General features: G+C 42.3%; 1 protein-coding gene across 6 annotated transcripts in view; it reads right to left on the bottom strand.

Moving 5' to 3' along the window:
• The window catches only part of PALM2AKAP2 (PALM2 and AKAP2 fusion), a 356,481-nt gene that overhangs the window by 35,046 nt on the left and 296,929 nt on the right, over positions 1-24,506 (bottom strand). The gene's annotated exons all lie outside the window — the stretch shown is intronic.

Raw genomic sequence — 24,506 nt, 5'->3', positions numbered from 1 at the left:
AAAAATCAGTGGAGGCTTGTAAAGATAAATTCTTTTTAATGAAGAAAACCATGAGGGAAAAGTAGTAAACGTCATCAGAAAATCAAAGAAAGGAAATGCTACTTATAAGCAAATGTCCTATTATAATTGGGAAGCATGTTTCAATTCCAATAAAACCATCATTTGAAATATCACCTATTTGAGCTAATCGCTACTCTGTGGATGATGTTTTATGAAGGCCTATGGCCACATACAAGTAAGTTCTACTACTACTATTTGAGCTAATCATTATTACTTGTTTTTGTATGCAACTGCATAAGTTTTATTACTTAGTGTTGCTGGATTTTGCTTTGTTAAGAACCAGCAACTCAGTTTTCCAACTGAGCATTTAAAAACATTTCTGAGCTATGATGTGAGGAATAGCTGAGGAACAGGCATCCTCTGTAGGTATTGGTTTCAAAAAATAAGGCTAATGTGGTGAACTGGATGTTTCCCCACTCCTACACATGAAGCCAGCTGGGTGACCTTGGGCAAGTCACATTCTCTCAGCCCCACCTACCTCACAGGGTGTCTGTTGTGGGGAGGGGAAGGGAAGGTGATTGTAAGCCGGTTTGAGTCTCCCTTAGATGGTAGAGAAAGTCAGCATATAAAAACCAACTCTTCTTCTTCTTCTATATGTCAGTGTGTGTGTGTGTGTGTGTGTGTGTGTGTGTGTGTGTGTGTATGTGTGTGTATGGGGGGTGCACTACTGTTTAAGAAACAATAATCCAAAGCCTCTTTTAGTGTATAGAATTGTGTCATTCTTTCAGCCCCAGTCCCTGTTTTTTCAAAAAAATATATTAATTAAAATATTTACACCCTACCTTTCCTCTTGACTCAAGGCAGCCAAGCAGAAATACCTGCCATCAATTTATTTTCAAGGTCATAACTGGCTATAAGATGTCATGCTAGTCTGATTAAGTTTCTAGACCTCATTATCATAGGAACATGGCAAACATTAGCACAAAGAACTTAAAAAAAAAGGCAAATATAAACCCAATAAAAAGCTAAAGAGTCTGGGACCTTCTCCCATATGAGCTTACTTAGCAATTAGGAGAATTGTCTATAGTCCTTCTTGGTGTTTCACTGCCTTCTGAATTTAGGGAAGTGACTACAAGATAAAAGGCCTTTTCTGTCATGACATCCGGATTATGGAACAACCTCCCAAAGGAAGCCTGCTTGCTGTATTCTCTACTAGTCAATCTGGCATTGGGCAAAACTGGCCCACTTCTTCCACGCTTTAAAGCCCCCCTCCATTAACAGATTATTGCTATCTTGCATGATTAATTTGATCTACAGTTTCTTTCTTTTTAAAAATGCTATCAGCTGATGCGTTGTGGATTAGGTTTATTTTACTTTATTTGTTCAAATCATCTTTATGCTGCTTTCCTACCTAATTTGGGCCCTCAAGGCGGCAAACACTTAAAAACGTTAAAATCAACTTAAAAATATATACACATATAATAAATAAAACTACAACTAAAAACAAACAGGAACATAAGCCCATTGCCCTATCGTCCGGATGCACTGACGATACCATGCAGCGCACTGAAATGACGAGGGGGTGAGGTGGAGGGGAACGCAAGCGACGTCACGATTAGGTGGTGCTCCTCCATGCCCCTTATTTCTTGGGAGCACTCTTTCATTGGAGGTGCGCTCAGAAGGCAGATGTTTCAGAGACGTTAGAATGGGTAGAAGTGCGGGGGGAACATAGCAACTCGCATCCAGCACGAAAGCTCTTTAGGTGTTTTCCACACGTTTCCCAGACATGGTGCGAAAATGCCCCCAAACTAAACAGAAAAGTCTTCATCGGCTGATAGAAAATAATAATTGAGGTGGAGAGACTGATCTCCCTGGACTGATTTTATTTTGTATTTGTTTTTATATCTTTTGCAAACTGCATGATTTTTTGAGAATTGTTTTGTAATTTCTAATCACAGATTGTTCTGATACATTTTGTAGCCTGAATTCCTATATTCTGATTCAGACGGCAGAATTCAGTATCAGTGTCTCTTTGAAAAATCTAGGAGATTCCTGTTAAGAATTTATAATTCTTAATTTATTGTAAATAGCCCAAAAAGAAAAGTGGTGAAATGCTGACAGATTACTGGATGCTGTAAATAACCATTCACCTGGTCACCTGCGGTGAGAAGCAGCTGCTTCCCAGGATACCAAGCAGGGAGGCTTTACTAATGTTGCTTCTATCTCTTTTTCTAACCTTCAAATCACTAACACAGTACATGTGGACAAGTCATTATTTTTTCGTTTGATAGCCTAGTAAAATCTGTGGTCTTGTTTCCAAAAGTGAAATTGAGTATGATGTCTGGGACAGAACTCATTCCCGAACTTCAGGGAATAAAATGAGGTCAGCAGAAGCATTGCAATACAACTGAGATACCATGTGGTAAATAGGAAGTACCATTTTGTCATAAAGCTTTACTGCAAACTTCAGACCTTTTTAGTCCTTAGGGAACTTGGCATGGCAAAGGATTAAAGATTTTAAAAATAAAAGTCACAAGTTAACCATGATGGTGATCCACAATGGCTTCTTTATTATGAGCTTCTTCTGTGGCTGCTATTAATACATTCAGTACAAGATCTTAAAATAGACATCAGAAAACCCTCATTGTTTCTAAAAAAGGGGGGCTGAAAGGGCAACTTTTATCTGGGCTGAAGACATTGAATAACTTGAAGTAATCAAAACCTGAATTAAACAGGGTCTTTTTTTAAAAAAATAGAGATTGGTTGCAAAATATTGGTACGATGTTGCTAAAGTTAAGAGATTACAATAGATATTGCAAGGATATTAGCCCAACCAGGCTGCACATTGTACTGACTTTTAAGGGCAAATCTCTCCAATATAAATCAACAGAATTTGAAAGTATTAAACTTTGGTTACAGATTGTCCTATGAATACTGACACGCAAAGGCAACTTTTCTTTTTGACTTTCCACCTGAAAATTGTGTTTCAGAGCCAAAACAAGCATTTCATATGATTCACATCTGTCCAACCTTTGACTGTGATCACAAATGGCATATAAGTTTAAAACGTTAGTTTCAGGACAGAATTTCAGAAGGTTAGTCTGTTGGCAGAAACAGTAAACATTCTTTTAGCTTCTTAAAGATCAGCAGCAAATCCTTCTGGTCCTTAATATATTTTTAAAATCACAAAATGTGCTCAGAAAATATTTTATTCTTACAGCTGAAGTTACAGCTTTACTACCTTTTCATGGCCCAATGCAATTCACAGTAATAAGCAAAAAAAAAAGTTATTATTACTGGCTGCTATTAATTATTGCCCTTAGCTTCTTCCATTATCTCCCTTGATCCATCCACAGTTTAAAAGCCCAGTTTATATTTGTGACATTTAATCCTGTTCTTTAACATGTGCCGGGAAGCTCCTTGTATACCTCACAACAGCCCTATGAGGTAATCTGATGGTAAGCAACTGGTCCAAAGTCACTCAGGGAAGCTCCAGAATTTCATTCTCCTCCAAGCCCCATGACTAAAAAAGACCAAGAGAGGTTCCAAAGCTTTTCATGTCCTGGATATGTTATATTATAGACAAACTTGTTTCTGTTTAAACATTCCCAGGTCAGTCTTTCAAACTGTTTGCCGATTTCCCACTGACCTGTCAAACATCAGCTTCAACTCTGTGCAACAAAGCTATCAGGTCACTGTTTTATGGAGCTTCATCTTGCTAGGTTAGCACAAGGCTGGCTGAAAAGGAAAGCCTTGGACAATTCTTTGCTACAAGAAAATGAGAAGAGATAATGCAAGGCAATGCTTCCATGATCAAAAGCAAGGATGCCCATTCTGAATCCGCTGTCTGTTGAGTGGCCGATGGGATCACTACCTATTTTTGCTCTACAAGCCACCCCTCAAGATTCCTTTTCTTGTACATACAGGATGATTTTCATGAATACGTTTAGCATTTGCTTTATAGGTAACTTCATGTTAATTATATTTTGCAGCAACTGACAATGGCTCCAAAATCCATCAGAAAGTTCATGTAGCAGTTGGGGAATCCAGTTGCATCCATTGCTCATTCAAATTCAAGACACTGCATGCATTTGTAGTCACAAGGGACTTGCAGGAGGAACAGCAGATGCAGCTGAATGCAATGAGTAACCTTGGTTTCATCTTAATTACAGACTGAATAGCCACTCCAAATGCCTGGTTATGAGGGGAACTCAAAACCAGTACACATAACAGTAACTTTGCTGTTAAGGCCAGGATTAGAAGGATAGGTGGACTTTACAACAGGAAGAGAGGAGGGAGAAAGAAGGACCCAATGAGACTGTGGCCTGCTCCCAATATCTTCCTCACCGTTAAGGGTTAGCCTGCATTGGTTGTTTCTCTCTTTCATTCTCTGTAAATACTACCACAACTTCTAATTCTTTCCCTCTCTCTTTCTCTCTCTCTCTAACACTCACATCATATTAAGGTCAAAACTACAAGAAACATGCTTATGCATGTAATTTAAATCCACAGATTTTTCCCCAGGTGAAAGCAACTTCAAAAAAGGGGTAGTTTTGAACAGCAAAATGGCAGGAAGGGTCACAGAACCCTTTCCCTGCCTACAATTTTCCTGGTACTAATTGTTCCCCAAAGTTGCTTTTTTCCTTGTGGTGTTCCAAATATGTTTGCAACAGTAGTTTTGGGATAGGCAAGCTTGAGTCCAAAACCAGTGTATGGGTTAAAAACAAAACAACTTTGTCTTTGTTCATAATTATTGCCCCCTCTGGAAGTTTCCCTAAGAAAAGCAGCAACTGACTGTTGTTACATGTGCATGCACTATCATGTAGGCACACTGCTGAAATATTGGAAATAGTGCACACATGTAAGGCAAGAAAGCTATTCTATTCACAGGGGAAAAGTAATATTACCAATGTCTCAGCACAAAATGAACTGTAAAGTAAAACAGATGTGGCTGTTCAAGCACAGCTTGTTTACTTTCTTGACTGCGCACATTTGCATTATGTTAAAATCCGATGCTGCACTGTTATTTCACAACTTCTGAATTTAGTGCATAAAGAAAGAGATACAATTAATTATATAATTTGATTAGCAGAAAGCCATTAATAATAACCTCATTACATAATTATCTCATATACATCTAACTGTTCCAAAACATGACAAGCAATTATGACATTACACAATCTCTGAAGCTCATGCAGTTATTATTATCACTACCCTTATAATTAAAAAATTTTGTTCACGTCTCAAAATGTAAGAGAGTCAAAACAAGAGTCACCAAAACACCTGAGCAACGCAATAATGAAAGCAGCAGAAATACAAAAATAAGGCTATTAGGGGAAGAGCAAGAGGAAAAAAAGAAAAAAAAAGTCTATGAATAAAGAAAACATGTTTTAATAATGCAAGCACTAGGGACAACTAAAGTTAAGAATTTTTAGATGTCACTTATTTCAATGCGAGAGTTAAGCCTCTGTTTAAATCTGCTTCCTGAAACCAGTGGGACTTCACAATGCTTAACTTTAGCTCAAACATCTTCAATGAAAATGTGTTATATCACTGAAGAGTCAAATAAAATCCACAGATAACCAAATGACAAAAATATAACCGAATGTCAGAAGGTGATCCCTAAGCATATTTATTTGAAGACTAACTGAAATAAATTAATTTTGTGTGAACTGTTTAGAACCCTGCTCTTTATAGTGTCAGTTGTAGCTCTTTTAAAAGGAAAAATGCTTAAAAACTAGGGATGTGTGGTTATGATCTTTTTATTTTTGTACGCTGTGAAGCTTTCTTATTTTGCTGATGCTCTCAAGGAAACAGAAAATGGCATATAAATAGATCCATGGTTTTGTGTAAGAGGACAGCAAAAATGAAACAGGTATGTTAGAAGTTGAAACAACAGGATGGGGAAATTCACTTAACATCCCTAGTTTAAAGAGGGGAGAAAAACATATGAAACCTTTCAGCCAAAAGGGACACCTCTTTTTTAGTCAAAAGCTGGAATTTTCCCTTAGTGGCAGACTTCCAATTACAGTCATACTGTTGTAAACTATAGGCTAGGATCCAGAGCATCACAATGAAAGCCATTAGTAATAACACTGGAACACGGATGTTCCTATGCATGAGTTATAAAAGGAGCCTAGAAGAACCACATAAAGCATTCCTGGGAAATACATGGAATAGAGCTTGAATGAGTTACTACATATTCATGCGACTGGCAGATGGTCATGGAATGAGAGCATGGATTAGGAGTGACAAACGAAGTCTATGAGTAAAACTTATTTTCTTGCCATCAGTTAATAAGTGATCCCTGAAATAAGAAAACAAAAACCTCAAATCAAACACTCATACAGTTATAGAATCCTGGTCTTGGACTGGCGTCTTGCCTTCTCAGTACAGAGGTAAGTATACAACTTCCATCACTTTAACAGTTCTTAAAAAGGGTTTTCTACAGTTTTCTGGATACCTTTGCCTGGAAGGTTCAATGTTTACAACCCTAATGTAGTACTGATGCAACTGCAAAATGCTATTAACATAGCATTTCCCACACATGCTTGTTTTGTCTTTCAGTACTAGATGCTATGTTATCAGTGACATTTGTACAATGTACTTTGGTAAAACTGCAATTATTTGTGAGATTTGGAAAGAATTAGCATATCTTCCCCTTTCTTGAAATTCCTGTGTCACCAAATGCGACTGTACGAAGAACAGCAGAGCATGCATGGAGGCCAGAACAGTAGAAAATACAGCAACAAAAGAAAAATTCAAGTCCTTTTTTTGGCCTACTTTTCATAGAATTACCACCCATTTCAAATCCAGGTTAGCATTTACCATTGTTACTGATAATATTACACCTTAACTCTTAAAGCCAGCAGAGTGAAGAAGAAAAACATGACCCTACAGCCTGTCCCTTGCCTCTCAGTTATGTTCCATGATTAACAAACAGGCTGTGTTATGTCTGCTGTGGCCTCTATATACTGGCTTCTAGAGGCAGGAGACAGCAAACTTTTGGCAAGAGCCAATCTAAAAAAAAAAAAGTCAGAACAAGAGATCAACAGAGCCAGTATAAAAAAACTATCTGCAAAGAAAATACAACTTTACATTACTGATAATTGACACATTGACTAATAACACGTAAAGTTTCTGCAGCCAACTGGCTGTTTGTGAGTCTTTTATTAGGAGGTGTACACGCAAGTAGAAGCTAAAATGACTAAACTGATGCTATCGTACTTTGGTCATATTATGAGAAGACAAGAATCACTGGAGTCATGTTAGGAAAAGTTGAAGGCAGCAGGAAAAGAGGAAGACCCAACATGAGATGGCTTGTGAATCTCACAAACTTTCCAAATCTCACATATTTTACCTCAGATCTTATACGGTATTCCAATTTGGGTCAATGCTTTCAATCGCGATTTGGAATCCTTTCAAGCAAACTTTTTTAGACAAATTCTGGGTTTCCCATGATGTGTCTCTTATTATGCAATTTATTCTGAGTAAGGCCAAAGTTTGTGCAAAACCAAGGCTTGGCTAATAACGATTCGTTTCTGGCTTAAACTGTATTTCAGAACAGAATGTGGTTCTCTTTTATCAATGCTGTTGAAAGAACTACATAACACTACCTGGAACCGTATAATTCTGACCAAAATAAAATCTACCGGAGTCTCCCTGGAAGACTTGGCCTCAACTTCTGAGGCTCATATTTTTAAAATTGTTAAGCAACGCTTTTTAGATATGGAACTACAGAGGCTGCATCCCACCCAACCCCCGGTCTGCTCCTCAGCTGCGCTGGGTCTTATGAACAAAACTGACAGTATTCCCCATTATTTTTATAATTGGGACATCCTTCCCCTTCGTAGAGCCTTCTCTCTTGCCAGGGTCAACGCCTTCCCTTCAAGGATGTTATATGGAAGGTACTATCAAATCCCAATACAGGAACGGCTTTGTACCTGTAGGTCCAACTCCCTGGATACGATTGATCATATACTGCTGGATTGCCCCCTATACCAAATATCCCATGAGAAAAGGCTTAAAAATTGGATACATTCAAAATATTATCTATCCAATAAAGCAAAACGTCAACTCCTATTAAATGATTCTGCTCCAAAGATTCCTGTGGATGTTGCCAATTTCCTGATGGATGCGATGAAAATTCAAAAGCTTGCAAACTTTGATTTTTGAGCTCATTCTATTGATATTAGATTTTATGATTATTTTGTAACAACTGTAATAATAATAATAATGCCATTAAAGGTTTCATTGTGATTGTCAGAGATGGCTTGACTCTATAAAGAAAGCCACAGCCTTCAGTTTGCAAGACCTGAGCAAGGCTGTAAACAATAGAATGTTTTGGATGACATTGATTCATAGCATTGCATGAGTCGGAAGCGACTTGAAGGCACTTAACACACATGCACAAGGTCTCACAATTAATACACAGGAACAACCTGTGTAACTGTGGTAACATACTGGCTAAATCTGTCCACGGTACACACTGGGATTAATGGCTCCAAATGGAGCCAAAACACAGTGGATTCACTCCATTCAAATGTTACACTCCTTAGATGGCAAGTGGTGCTGGAGATGAGAGAGGGCAAGCTGGGGGGAGAGAAAAATAAAGAGGAAGTGTGGTGTAGTGGTCAGAGTCTTGAACTAGGATTGGAGAGGCCAATAAATAAGTTCAGAGAAAGTTCAGAGAAAGGCTATTAGAATTGTTTTTAACTTATTAAACTTTTAACTTATTATTAAGATTGTTTTAACTTAACAATGGCTCAAGGCCATTGGGTTGAATGAATAGTTTCATTTAAGTAAGTTTAAGTAAATTGGGGAGGCCCAGGTTCAAATCCCTACTCTGCCATCTAAGCTTGCAGTGACTTTGGGCCAGTCATACACTCTCAGCCTAACCTACCTCAAAGGGTTGTTGTGAGGATAGAATGCAGGACAGGAGAATGATGTAAGCTGCTTTGGGGAGAAAAGTGGGGTATAAATGAAGTCCATAAATAACAGTAACTTTAATAAAGCTTATTGTTGCTCTGTCCCGCTTCCCAGCATGCATAGCTGTGGTGACCTAAGGGAGAGGAGGAAGACATCGCCCCTTGCTGCTGCCAGCCACGGAATCCTTTGGAGGAAGGTACCTTCAGCAATACCTTTTCGCTCATTCAGAACCCTTGACAGTAGTCTATTTGAGCTGGCACAAAGGAAGAAAGCCAACCCTTGGGATGGAAAATAAACTCTTTGATGCCGAGAGGTTTCCAGGGCATGTGCTGAGAGCTCAGAAAAAAAATGTATTCAAAGTAAAAGCAAAAGGAGGGTTTTTTAGCTACAAATAGCAGAAATGATTTGGAAGGGATGATTGGAATAAGCCCAGATCTCACTGAGGAGTCAAAAGGACTGAGACAAAATCCTCAAAGGCAAAAATAAAATAAAGGTATAAACAGATCAGCTAGTTGAATATATGCCCAATCATTCCTAAAATACCATATGCAAGTAATGCCCAAAGGGATCTAGCCTTCTCCATGCTCTGCCAAGCTTGGATATAGTGGGGACAGCACAGGAGAATACCCAGATGAATTGAACAAGATCAGACAAAGAACACCAGCTGGGGCCTCTTTTAAAAAATAGATTTGAAATCTGGCCCTTGGTTTTCTCATTGACTTAATTCCAATGAGAAACTGAAAAGGAAGGGCTTGCCTCTTCACTTGATCTGCTGCTAATGGGGTTTATGGTCAGCCTAGAGGTGTCAGGGAAACTATTCACAGGATGTAGAACAAACTACTGAGCACAATCAGCACTGTCAGACACTGGAACATCTCTACCCCTCTTTCCTGGATGAGGCATTTGCCTCCCCACTGAGTCTTCTTGACAGCTGGAGTGCCCTGGAGTTTTGGCAACAAAGACAAATCATTTCATCTTAAGAAAGAGATCTCAGGGAAGGATGAACTTCCCTGTCACCGCAGCAAAACTGTATATGCTCTAAGTAAACAACAACAACAAACATTTATTGTTTGGCCTATAGTAAAAAAAAAAAAAAACCAAAAAAAAAAAAACCCGCAAATGAGATATTTAAAAAGATGCAGCCACTTTCTAATCTTTAGCATTGGTGTTACCATTGCCATATAAACAATTGGCTTTTTCATGTGTGAATCGATAAGATGGTCATCTGATAATAAGCTATCAAGGCTAATGAAGGAGCTGAAATGAGTTTTAAGCCCAGGAACATGTAATATAGAATATATGGTTCTTTTTATATGGATGTGTATTTTATTATAGTTTTGGTAATCTGATTTTTTTGTTAGTATTACAGTTGTTATACATTGATCTGTGCAACTGTATGAAGATGGTTAGACTATGTGAAGAAACATTTATTGTTTAGGATCCTTTTTGTTGTTATGTTGGTTATAGAGGCTCAAAGCATCTCATACAACTATTTGTGTGTAGAAATGGAGCAGATATGCCAAATATGTAAATAATCTTGAAAAAATAGATTCTACAAGGAAGTCACGTTGTATACAGAGAAACACAGCAATTGTAGGCTATGGGCATGGGAAGACTGATGTTGGTGTTTTGACACTAACACTGAATTCTTCATTATTACAACTGCTATCCTTTACTGCCTTTAACTATGCCTCAATAATGACCAACACAAACATATAGAATGTACCCTGTATTTATGGAATGTGGCAGAGGAACGTACAGAATTATTTATAGAAAGGCAGCAACATTAATTCATATATCTTGATGTTCCTACTAGACTTTGCATGCCAAAGAATTACCTCCTGTCCTCTGGAGTTACAAGACAGGTGCATCAAAAGTCGTATGACCACTGCCAAACTTGGCCTTGTGTGCCATGGGTCAAATCAAGTCCCTTGTTTTGGTTTAGCTCATGCAACCTGGCCTTGAAAGTTACTACTGATAAAGTTATACTGATATAGTTGTTACCCTAAGTAGGCAGTCTCCACTTAAGTTGTGGGAACTAACTGGGGAGACAGATCGAGAGGGGGGTTAACTGGGATCGATAACCTATATATACCAGGATAGTCCTGGGTGAAAACTCTCAAATGAGCAGGCGGTTGTATAATTAAAATTGGTTTTTATTACAGAACGAAATAATAAAAAACAAGAAATATTTTTAAAGCAATGAACATACACACACAAGGCATACAAGAGCTGGCTAAGAGAAAAGGGAGGATATGGTTTCAGGGATGGGTGACAGTTACCATTCTTGAAGGGACGTCCAGGGAAAGCAGTGCTGAAGGGGAAACTGACCAGAGTTTTGAGGAGCAAAAGGAAGAGCCAACAAGCATGTGGGGTGCTGAGGCACTATGAGGTAAACTGGCAGGAAAATCAGAGACAAAGAATTGATTGCTTTTCTAGCAATAAGATAGGAGAGGCTTGATGAGTCATCAGAACCTAAGAGAATGCCTGGGCTATTCTCTTGAATACTGATTGATTGCTGGGATGGGTGCAGATAGGGTAAGTAATGGTCTGCTTGGAGTGCTGATTGAATCACCTTAGGGTGACACAGTGGGGATTAGCTGGCCCCATTGTCCAACCAGGCCAGGGGAAATGTTCATCGGCCAATCTCCTTCTACCCAGGCTTGACACACAAGATAGATTCTATTTTGTGACATCTATTTTGAGGGGAGCAGTGTCTTGCTCCTATGCCAGTCTTTAGCCCCCGTGCCTCCATGGCATCCCTTAGTGGGAGGGGTCCGACTGCTTACATAGTAAGAGGTTCAGGGTGGCATACATCATTATCCCGTACTCCATTGTTTATCCCCACAACAATCTTGTGAGGTAGGTTAGGCTGAGAGATAATGACTGGCCCAAGTTCACCCAGTGAATTCATGGAAGAGTGGGGATTAGAAGCTGGGACTCCCACACCCTGGTCCAACACTCTTAACTACTGTACTTTAACCCTTGGCCTTAACCCTTCTACATATTTAAACTCCTGAACTGCTTGACTGTGTGCTCAATAAGCTGAGCCTAAGAAGCTCAATAAGTTCTATAAGACTGCAGCCTAAGAACCAAATTCCTAAGCCTTCATCTACATGTGTGAGTGGGTGGTCTCAGAACAAAAAAAGATGCTACATGTCTAACAGGATTTGCACAAAAACCTACTATTAGAGAAGCAAAAGGTAATTATTGTAAATATGGTGGCAATTGCTGGATCAGAAAATAAATGAGTGCTATGAAGAAATGATTATAAGTACATTAGTTCTGCTCAGCTGGTAACAGACAAAGGGTGATAAGTTTAGGTTGCAAACCAATACTTAGAATAAGACATTTGCTGCCAGTGGTGCTTCCAGCTGCCCCACAGTCGCCGATGAGATGAAATCAAGGGAATTCCACCAAAACATTGTGTACACGTTCAAAAGTAAAACTTTATTACAGAAAAAGAAAGCTGGCCAGTGTTGTAGGCAAACAGGCCCTCGTGGAAGCCTAGTGTACAAAGGATGTGCGTTTTAATCGGTGTGTCAGTGTAGTGCCAGTGTGGTGCAGTGGTTAGTGGTTAGAATGTTGGACTGGGATCTGAGACTCAGGTCCAAATCCCTACCGAGAGCCAGCATGATGTGGTGGTTAAGAGCGGTGGACTCTAATCTGGAGAACCGGGTTGGTTTCCCCACTTCTACACACGAAGCCAGCTGGGTGACCTTGGGCTAGTCACAGTACTCTTAGACCTCTCTCGGCCCCACCTACCTCACAAGGTGGTGTCTGTTGTGGGGAGAGGAAGGGAAGGCGATTGTAAGCCGGTCTGATTCTCCTTTTAAAAAGGTAGAGAAAATCAGCATATTAAAACCAACTCCTTTTTCTACTTTGCCCTGGAAGCTTGGTGGATGACCTTGGGCCAGTCACACACTTTCAGCCTAATCTATCTCACAGCATTGTTGTGAGGATAAGAGAGACGTGAGGAAAATGATGTAAGCCACTTCGGGTCTCTACTGGGGACAAAGGCAAGGTACATATGAAGTAGATAACTATCATTCCTTCATTCTACATCTTGCGGAAGGATGGAAGGCTGAATCAACCTTGAGCTGGCCACCTGAAACCAACTTCGGTTGGGATCGAACTCAGGTCGTGAGCAGAGCTTGGACTGCAGTAAACAGAGTTGCACTTACCTGTAACTGCTGTTCATTGATGTCTTCGGTGCAGACACACATGTGGGACTGCGCCTGCGCGCAGGCCTACCGCCAGAAACTTTGTTAGCCTAAAACCTCGAACTGGGGATGAACCTCCCATCGCAGGCGGCGCCAGCCTTCGCGCCGAAACGACTACATGCTCCTGGGCGGGGCATCCCCCTCCCTCCTCAGTTCCTTCTCCGCCGCCGACCAAGACCAATGGCAGGTAAGTAATAGGATATCATACACTAATTATACTTCTCACCTTTTTTCTTCTTCTTCTTTTTTTTAGGTCGACAGCGGGGTCAGAAGGGAGGGATGTGTGTTTGCACCTAAGACATCAATGAACAGCAGTTACAGGAAAGTGCAACTCTGTTTTCATCTTCTGTCTTCGGTGCAGCCCCACATGTGGGATTTTAACAAGCTTACCCATAGGAGATGGGGTCGACTAGGAGAAAAGTGTCTGGAGGACTGCTCTGCCAACTGCTGCATCCTTTCTGGCTTGCAGGTCCAGCGCATAATGCTTCACGAATGTGTCCTCCAATGACCACGTCACCACTCTACAGATGTCACAAATCGGGATCCTCCTGTGGAGAGCAGCGGAAGAACCCTGTGCCCTAGTGGAGTGAGCCCTAATCCCTAGGAGACATGGCACCTTTGCCTGTTTGTACGCGATCCTAATCGCTGAGACCACCCATCTCGCTATGGACTGAGCGGATGCTGGCTGTCCCTTCTTGGGACCCTGGTAACAAATGAAAAGCGAACTAGACTTTCTAAAGTGCTTAGTTCGTTCAATGTAATAAAGAAGGGCACGTTTCAAATCAAGAGTGTGCAGTGTCGTTTCTGCCTGGGAGGATGGATTAGGAAAAAATACTGGCAGGACCAAATCCTGTGTTAAGTGAAAGGTGGAGATAACCTTGGGTTTAAACCAAATACTGGGATGAAGTACTATCTTCTCATTATAGACCTTGAGAAAAGGGCTGTCTATACGTAGAGCTGCTTGCTCACCCACACGTCTAGTAGACGTAACCGCCACCAAAAAGGCCACCTTCGCTGACAATGCTGAAAGCTGGGCATGAGCCAAGGGTTCAAAGGGGTCCAGCATGAGCTTTGCAAGGACCAAAGATAATGACCACTGGGGGGTCAACTTGGGGCTTGGTGGGAATAGGTTGTTAAGGCCCCTCAGAAAACGTTTGGATAGAGGGTGGGAAAAAACTGTATTCCCCTCTACTGGATCATGAAAGGCTGAAATCGCTGCCAGATGCACACGCACCGACGAGACTGACAAGCCTCCCTTAGTCAAATCTAGAAGGTAGTCTACAACCTTAGGAAGTGGGCAAATGAAGGGGGAGAGGCCTTCATGGTTCGCCCAGCCCAGGAATCTATCCCCCTTCCTATCATAGGAGTAACGAGTGGAAGGTCTTCTAGCTTGCAGAAGTACCTCCTGTACTGAAGACGAACAACCTACTAGAGTTTGGGAAGAATGCGCCACGCTGTGAGGTGTAGCCTCTGCACATCGTGGTGTGCCAGCTCGCCCCAGTGAAGGAGATTCGGATGGGAAGGAAGAACTCTGCAGTTCCCTCCCGCCAGCTGTACCAGTAGAGTGAACCAAATTTGCCTCGGCCATCGAGGTGCTATCAGGATGCAGTCGGTGTTGTCTGCGACTATCTTCCCCAAGACCCTTGTTAGCAGTGGGAACGGGGGAAAGGCATAGAACAGGTGATTGGACCAAGTGATCTGGAACGCATCCCCCAGTGAAACTGGGTCATTCCCTGCCAGAGAACAAAAATCCACCGCCTTCTTGTTGCACCTGGTTGCAAACAGGTCGATCTGGGGGGTGCCCCATTCCTGGAATATAGGTAGTAGGAAGGGTTCCTGTAGTTCCCATTCGTGGTTGGTGGTAAAGTCCCTGCTCAGGGAGTCTGCCCAGGTGTTGCGGATCCCCGCTATGTGTATAGCTCGCAGCTCTATGTTGTTCGTGCGAGCTATCCCCCAAACTCTCTGTGCCTCCCTGCAAAGGGGAATGGAGCCCATACCCCCCTGCTTGTTGACATAGAATACTGTGCAGGAATTCTCTGACTGCAGTAGTGTTCTTGAGTTCTGGAGGATATCTGTGAAAGATGTAAGAACATAATGTACAGCACGTAATTCCAGGAAATTAATGTGTAGGGAAGCCTCTCTAGAGGACCACCTGCCTTGAATGGAATGTACTCCGCAATGACCACCCCAACCCTCCAACGATGCGTCAGTGGTGAGCGTAAAGTCTGGGTTCCAGTAGCCAAGGGGGATACCCTTTAGGAGGTTGGGTTCCGAGAGCCACCACCTTAGAGATCTAAGGATGGCCCTGGGGACAGATAGTCTATGCCACTTGGAATGGCGAGAAAAAACATAGGTTCTAATAAACCAATTCTGCAATTCCCTCATTTGCAATCTAGCAAAAGGGGTGACTGCAGTGGTTGAGGCCATGAGCCCTAACAACCTTTGGACAGAGACCACTGGTTGGTGTCTACACTTCAGAAAATGGTGGATAAGATTCTTAATAGAGGCCACCCTGTCACTGGGGAGGAATGCCCTTCCAGCATTGGAATCTAACACTGCGCCAATAAATTGCGCTCTAGGGGACGGGACCAGCTTTGATTTCTTCAAATTGACCCTCAAGCCGAGTTTCTCACAGGTGGATAGGACCAGATGTAAATTGGTGGATAGGATGTCAGGGCTAGTGGCTGTGAGCAGCCAGTCATCGAGAAAGGGATAGATGCTACAACCCTGGTCTCTAAGGAATGACATCACCACTGCCATGAACTTCGTGAAAACTCTGGGAGCAGTGGCAAGGCCAAATGGGAGGACGGAGTAATGAAAAAAGTCAGACTCATATCGAAACATAAGAAAACGTCAATGGTCTGGGTGAATGGACACATGAATGGACACATGGGTCCTTGAGGTCCAATACCACAAATCAGGTGTTGGGTGTAATGAGTTCCATAACAAAGGGTAGGGAGACCATCTTGAACTTTGAAACTCGTAAACATTTATTCAAGAACCTGAGGTCAATGATGGGTCTGAAACCCCCATCCTTTTTAGCAACCATAAAAATTCTAGAAAAGAAACCAGAACAAGGGGAATTAACCTTTTGAACAGCCCCTTTCTGGAGGAGCTCCTCTAGTTGGGGAGCAAAGTCCGGGAAGGGTTTATCTCCCGCTGAACTGGAGGGAGAACAAACAGGGATAAACTTGAACTCCAAGCGATAACCCTCAGAGATAACTTTGAGGACCCAGGTGTCTGAGCAGATAGCTCGCCAGGCCTCATAAAACTTAGCCAACCTATTCAGGAATGGAAGCTCCTCTAGGTTGGATTGTAGAGCTAGTCAAAATTTCTGAGAGGACTGTCTTTGGTCCTTGTGTTGAGGGGTGGGAGCTGCACGTTGCTTGAAACCATGCTTTGGTTGGGTTTGTTGGCTGTGGTGTTGAAATTTCCCTTGTTGAGGATACGGTTGAAACCTCTGGTATCTTTGATATCTGTTGAAGGAAGGGCCAAAGGTCTGCTGATGGAATGGAGGTTTGTCCCTTTGTTGCTACTGAAAAGGATGAGCTACTCCAACATCTTGCCGTTTGGCGATCCTTTTTTAGGTTTGTGAGGAACTCAGTGGTGGTGGAGGCGAAGAGGGTATCTCCTTCATAGGGAAGGTCCTCGATGTGTGATCTCATATCCAGAGGGAGGGCAGTAGTGCGAAGCCACGAATGACGCCTAAGGGTAATCGCAGAGGCCATTGTTCTAGCCGCAACATCAGCCGCATGTTTGCCAGCGTTGATTTGTTGTCGTGATAGACGTGTAGCTTCCGCTTGAATTAAGCACAAGGCATTCCTGGATTCCTCAGGAAGCAGATCAATGTGGGGGGCTGCTTTCTCCCACAGGAAGAGTTGGTACCCCCCCATGATAGTTTGGTAGTTGGAGATGTGGAAGCTAAGGGCCGAGGAGGTATAGGTCCTCCTGCCCAGCTGATCCAGCCTTTTACTCTCTTTATCTGCAGGCGTCGAGTGTGGACCCTGTCTCTGTCTGGACTGCATCTCGGTGGTTACTATCGAGGATGGAGGGGGATGGACCATGAGGAATTCAGCCGACTCAGGCTTTGTCCTATAGAGGTTCTCTATCTTTTTGGAGGAAGCAGGGATGGATGCAGGTTTTTTCCAAATTGACTTGGCAGCTTCAGAGAGACCTTCTAGAATGGGGAAGGCAGCGATACCTGGGGAGTCAGGGTATAGGCAACTGAGGATCTTGTCCTTTGGCCTGTTATCAGCTGTGGAGATGTTGATGTCCAGGGCTTCCACCAGCCTAATCATTTGCTCCGTCCTTAGTTTGAGGTCTTCGGACGGGGAAATGGCGTCTCCGTCCCCAACCAGCACATCTGGTGAAGGTTCTGAGACTCCCTCAGAGCTCTCATCGCTGGTTTCAGAGTCATCCTGGTCAGACTCCCTTCAAGGAGTTCGCTGTGTCAGCGGAGTGAAGGGGGAAGGCAGTTGAGGTGAAAGACAGTTGTCTGAACCGACAGAACTCTATCCAGTCCTTGACGAGTTCTGGGGAAAGGATAGGAGCGGATGTGGAGGGAGCAGGCTGGAGAATTTGCTGTGGTACCGATGGAGTTGGTACCATGGATGCAGGATCCAGTGGGTCCGGGTCTGAAATAAGCAGAGGATCCTCAAGGGATTCAAGCTCGATATTGGAGCGGAGAGTCCAGGTGCGGGGATGGTGTCCTCGGTACCGGGGTCGGTGCCGGCTGAGAGAGGTTCGGATCCGAAGGTTTAGGTACCGACGTACTCTTCTTGCGTACCGAGCCGGATCCGGAGCGTTTATCTTGGTGTTTGGATTTGTGCTTATGCTTTTTTCCATGGGTCGGATCCGAGAGCGTCGGATCCGAAGGCCTCGGAGTCGTGCTGGTACCAGGGGTCGGTACCGAACGCGTCGACTGCGCGTCTGCCAGAGTTCTGGACCCGCCGAGGGAGAGGGCGCTGAGAGGGCCTTTTTCCAAAGTTCGGCGCTCAGCCGGTGCACACGAGCATTGCGAGACCGGGTAGAGAAGCCTTGGCAGATCGAACATTTTGAGACGTTGTGCCCCTCGCCCAAGCAACTTAAGCAAAGATCGTGCTGATCTGTGTGCGGTATCTTAGCTGGGCATTTTTTGCAGTTCTTGAAAGGGGTTTTGGGGGCCATCACGGTCCTCAGCGCTGGGTTGAGGGAACCGGGAATAAGAGGATTTTCTCTTTCTTTCTTTCTTTTTTTCTTTTCTTTTTTAATAGGAATCTCTTAGATTGTTGGAGTAAGAAGCGGGGAGCCGGATGGCGGGGCTCTAAAAAGACTTACAGAAGCAAGACAAGACTGAGGTAAGGCAAAGATCCGATCCAAGCGGCGGCAAGAAAGGAACTGAGGAGGGAGGGGGATGCCCCGCCCAGGAGCATGCGGTCGTTTTGGCGCGAAGGCCGGCACCGCCTGCAATGGGAAGGGCATCCCCAGTTCGAGGTTTTAGGCTAACAAAGTTTCCGGCGGTAGGCCTGCGCGCAGGCGCAGTCCCACATGTGGAGCTGCACCGAAGACAGAAGATGAACTGCAGCTTACCACTCTGCACCACAGGGCTATATAAACAAACAAATATATAATTAACATAAAAATGAATAGCTTGGAAAGGGTGAATAGGGTGGGGAAACTGTCCCGAGTTCTAAAAATTGCAAGAACCTGTAATGACACCATTAGTTAAATAAGTTGCAAATACAGTTAACAAATTCCCTCCCATACCTCCTTAAATCTGCTTGTAGAACTGCTATTGTCAGTTATGGTACCCATGGCCCAAGTCAGCCACCCAGATGTAGAGTTTCATCAGCAATTGCATACATATGTATCTTTGGGTCTCTTACCTGTATTTATTCTATTTTTCCCCTGTGGCATTACTGCATTGGCTGGCTCCCCAACTTTCATTCTTGTCCAACAACAAATTTGATTAAAAGGGACTACTTGTTTCTGGGATGCATCACCAACCTCTGGATCCACTGATTACAGGATGTGGCAATGGGGGAACACTACAAGTCACTATTGCCAAATTTTTTTTTTCATTTTTTGAAACAGTATTTGTCCAACTACCATACATTGGTGATTAAACAGAACGTGAATACAGCTCTATACTTTGCATCTGAACATTTCTGAGGCTGCCTGCTTGGACACTGTTGATAGACCGACTTCTTACATTAAAAGGAACACAAGTCTGATATTGCATGGCAAGATGCAGATTTATAACCACAGCAGGTGCAATGTGTACCACTGGGGAAGCAATGTCAGTAGAGACCCTGCCTGTCTATATCATTTCTACTTCAGAGAAAACTGTTTCTTCTGCTTCTTAGCAAAGCCAGAGCAAGAAAAAGGAACAGAGAAGACATAAGAATATGCAATGGGTGGTACATAGATGATGGAGCAAATTATGGAATCAAAATAAAGGATGTAGCCATGAGTCAAGGGGAAGGTTACAGGGGCAGGAAGCAATGAAACAGGCGAGGACAAAGCTTCATGCTTATGCAAGGCTTCAGGAACTGATTGCCAGAAAATGACAAAAACAAACAAACAAAAAAACACCCACACAGGAGGAACCCAACAACTGAGGTTCAATAGACAACAAAGATGTTGAAGGAAGATGGTGTATCAAGTTAACAATTAATAACAGCATGCAGAAGAGGTTATAACCCAGGATATCTGACACAAAACAGGAGCTAAAATGTCTCTCTCCCACAATTTGATTGATCCTAATAGTTTACCCGTACCAGCGATGGAGAAGGTAGGTTCCCCATTGGAACTGCCTGTAACCAGTCCTTCTGGTTGAACAGTACCGTCATGGCCACAGGAAGCAGACCCACCAAGATCCTCTAACCACAAGAGTCTTCAGTTTACCATCTTGGTCAAGATGGCCTTCGCAGACTTCATTTCATATTCTTCCTAATTTGGGGGTTTAATCAGTGCCCACACTAGCATTTATCTGCTGCATGAAGAGATCATCCTAGATGTTCTCCCCCAACGATGTTTCTGCAGAAATTACGAAATTGCAATCACCATGTCCTTTGTATAAATATTATGCCCTTCCATAGAGTTAAATGCCATCTCTATGGAACAAATGATAAAAGCAAAAGAATATCCTCTTGCCTCAAAAAAGTTAAAATAATTCTTTCCACCTAAAAGATTACCTTCTTTCTTGTCCAACTTACTGATATAATTCACATCTAATTACCACATCCTTCTAGACACAGGGCTGCCCAAAACTATCAATGGCCCCCAGATAACAACTCTCCCCAGGCCCTCCAATCAGACCACTTAAGACCAGACCCAAACATCATATAAAAGTGAACCACGTTACTTGCTTGGCTCCATGGCACTAGGACCTAATGACCAGGGCACTAGGAATTTTGGCCTCCTAGTCCCCTCCTATTTGCAACCTTGTCTAGATATCCTTTTCCACCCATCCTGGGCTACAGGTACCTATGAGTTTAATCTCTCCAGGACTTTCTATAAATCCATGTGAAGTCTGTGTTGTAGCTGTCTGTTTGTCTGTCTTCTGTTCCATGTGAAAAATAAGGCCTGCTATTTAAAGCCAGAGAATCAAATGATGAAGAATGCAGTACTCTAAAACTTGGCTTCCATGGCTGTTGGTAGTTTTTTTTTTTTTTTTTTTGGAAGCAGGGCCAAGTTTATGGAAAGAAGCCATGGAACTTTAGTTTATTTTGGATAAAGATAAATCCAAGACTCTAACATCTCAAGTCTTTAACTAAGCAGATAGCCCTATTGCATAAAAGTACAAATAATGAACAGCAGTCAGAATTCAAATCGTGGAAGTTTTACAAAACTGTTTAAACACAGAATTGTCCCCATCATGTATCACAGGAGGTTGCAGAATCCATGTTTAAAAGCAAAAAGGAAACTCTAATGATGGCAACTACACTCACCCCCAGTCATTTCTCAAATGCCTTCTTTGTAGCCAGGCTCACTTTTGGAATCAGGGTCCCAGAGGAAAGAAACGTGCCTGGTACTTCGAAGAGGTAAGCTGAGAGCAAAGATAAGACTCGGCACTCCTCACCTGCATAGTTGTTTTGCCGACCTCTCTTTTTACATGGTTGGGGACAGTTCCATGTTTTGAAACGTGCACCCGCTGCTGTCACATCTAGGCCAGAGTTCTAGAAGAACAAGTACAGGAAATCCTCCTATATGCTGCAGTGGATGCGCATTGGTTGGGACCTAAAAAGCTACCTTAGGCACAGCAAAGGCCTTATGGGTGCTCAGCGGGATTCTCACCTTTGCTCCATGCACTCCACCACAAAGTGCTTTCAAATCTTTTAATTTCAAAAGCATTTAGACCCGAGGGCTTGCGTGGGGGGTGGGGATGAGCAGGCTGCCACTGCTGAGAAAGACATGTCTAAAGTATGGATTTAAGTTTTATGGTTCTTTAGATCTTGGCCACAGGTGAAAAACAAACAAAAAATGTGTTACCCAGATGGTAGTGGGAAGGTTCACAAAGAATTGCTCAGTTTCTTCTTGCAAGTAGTGCTATAAGAATGCTGGCAAATTCTTTACATGCCATTGCTGTTTCTATGCTACAACATATGACCTACCATGTGAGTCTAAACCGTTAGTTATTTCACCATGCTTCTTTTTATTAGATAGTCTGATTTCCTTTCCCCGTCTAAATTAATTTCACTGGAAGCATGACTTAGAAGCTTCCTGCCTCCTCCTTTTATAGACAAAAGACACTGAAGAAATCCTAATGAATAAGACATTCCCATCTTCAACCCACTCCCTCCTACTCTTATTTTCCCCCAGCCTAGATTCTCCATTTCCTGCTGGAAAAATAGCCATAAGTGAAATCACATCTGGGTTGTGTTAAGGTATTTATGTGATTAACACGTTTTCATCAATGTTGGCCTAGACAGAAAAGATTATTGTGTGTGGGGTACGACGACGACGGACCCATCCAAGTATATTGCTAAGGAACTACTTAACCCTTTTGGGATAGTGTGAAGTCTCAAGTGATCAGTTTAATATTAAAGTGAAGCATAGTTCCACCCATTCCTTCCCACCCTCAAAGGTACACATACACTAGAGCAGGGCTTCTTAAACTTTTTCCACTCGCGACCCCTTTTTGCCTGAGAAATTTTTACGCAACCCCGGGTGTACAGGTATATACAATAGGTATACAAATCAAACATTTACTGATAAAAAATCATAAAGAAATTTATTTTAAAACAATTCTTTGGTATACATATAATTTTACCATTTATTAAAGACGAAAGCAAATTTGCATACTAATGAGATGGATTGCCAAATTTTTCGCAACACCCACATTCAGTTATGCGACCCCATATGCACTAGAGTAGGAAGTCAAATGTGCTATAATGTGTGTTTCATTTTAATTATCAGAGTAAAGTGGTGATATGCAAAGAACATGTGACTTACTTGGACAACTCCGTATTGCCAGATGTCAGCATTATAATCTGTGGCTTCTAAAAAAATGTGTTACTCAGGATGAGTATCCTTTATCCAAAAATCCAATATCCAGAATGATCCAAAATCCGAAACGTCTGGTAGAATAGTGACACCTTAGCTTTTTGATGGTTCAATGCACTCAAACTTTGTTTCATGTACAAAATTATGAAAAAATATTGTATAAAATTACCTTCAGGCTACATGTATATGGTGTATATAAAACATAAATGAATGTTGTGTTTAGACTTGGGTCCCATCCCCAAGATCTCATTTCGTGTATGCAAATATTCCAAAATCCAAAATAATCCAAAATCCAAAACACTTCTGGTCTCAATCATTTCGGATACGGGATACTCAACCTGTATTAAACTGAAATCCAATTCTCTCATTACCAGAACGACGAACAACTCAAAATGCAAAATACAGTTTAATAGGGGGAGACGGGGAAGAAAAAATAGTTTCAAAAGAATAGTTAATCACCCACTGAAGAAGCTCATTGGATAGAACAAAAACCTGGAACAACAATCCTAACCAGTGTTCTAACTTCTAGATTAAGTGGCAAAGCAATATAAAGGAGACTCTAATAATGTTGATATGAAGGCTTAAACAGTCACTACATTGATGGATGCATTATTACGAGAGAGAGAGAGAGAGCGCAAAAGAGGAACAAACCTCACTAGAAACAGTTCGTGCCCAAACCAGCTACTACCATTGTGCTTCTTCGTTGTCTGTACAGAAGAGAAACTGAAATTCAGAAGCATAAATTGTATTTTATGACAGCCTTTCGAAAAAAGGGAGAGAAAGCAGCACAAACATACATATTACCTCAAGTTAAGCTGCACTGCAGCAAGAGAATGAGACAATTTTAGAGTAACCCGAGAACACTCTGCAATCTTTTAGCTAAAGGATTCCTGCTAAGATACAGTCAGCTACTTTTGAAAATTATATATTGTACAGATGTGGAGCGTTTTCACCACTCTTATCCCTGCTTCCCTGGATTTATTACATTTTTCTTGGGACAGGAGCAAATTGTCTCGGTTATTAAGGGGGGGGGGGAATGCAGCTGGCTACTGCACTATGCGTAGCTTCCGACACACAAGAGCTATGAATTCCTTAAACCCGTCTTTTGATTTTAACAGAAAACCCACTCTTTAGAACAAAAATGCTAAAAAGGCCAACCCACAGCATCTATAGTATGTGTGTGTGTTTGGGGGGGGGAATAAGAGCTTACCTCTTTTCTTTTTTGGCGCCTCAGACCTCCAAAGCAAAAGCATGCTTCCCTTTCCCCCCCTACAAAGGCTTCTTTTTTTAGCTCATCGAAATGAAATTCCTTCTTTGCCTCCTTATGGGACTGTGATGTCAGAGAGCTGAGGGCTGGTTCATAAAGCCGGTGGGGGGGGGGGGGAAGAGCACGCACATGAGCTTTCCCCCCACTCTCTACCCATTCATACAAAGAAGCGTTAGAAAGCAAAATGTCAGCGTTTTTACAGTATAGCAAAATGGGAATGTCTAGCCACCACTCTTCTGCCATTGGCAGTTTTTTTTACATCCTATGAAAGCAGTAATTCCAACAGACTGTATGAAACACATATCATTTAAGATTGTTTTCAGGCTTAGCCAAGTTAGAACCCCAAACAAACCACTGCAAGAAACGCATTTCAAAGTCTGAAGGACCAAAGTGGCAACCCTCAGCAATAAAGCCTGTGAGAGAGACACAAACTGTACACTGTCTTGTCGAAGGCTTTCACGGTCAGAGTTCATTGGTTCTTGTAGGTTATCCGGGCTGTGTAACCGTGGTCTTGGAATTTTCTTTCCTGACGTTTCGCCAGCAACTGTGGCAGGCATCTTCAGAGTAGTAACACTACTCTGTGTTACTACTCTGAAGATGCC

Source organism: Euleptes europaea, chromosome 4 (assembly GCF_029931775.1).
Source record: "Euleptes europaea isolate rEulEur1 chromosome 4, rEulEur1.hap1, whole genome shotgun sequence".
In the NCBI taxonomy this organism is placed as follows: domain Eukaryota; kingdom Metazoa; phylum Chordata; class Lepidosauria; order Squamata; family Sphaerodactylidae; genus Euleptes; species Euleptes europaea.
The sequence above is the reverse complement of the archived record's forward strand: the minus strand, read 5'-3'. Positions and strand labels throughout refer to the sequence as shown.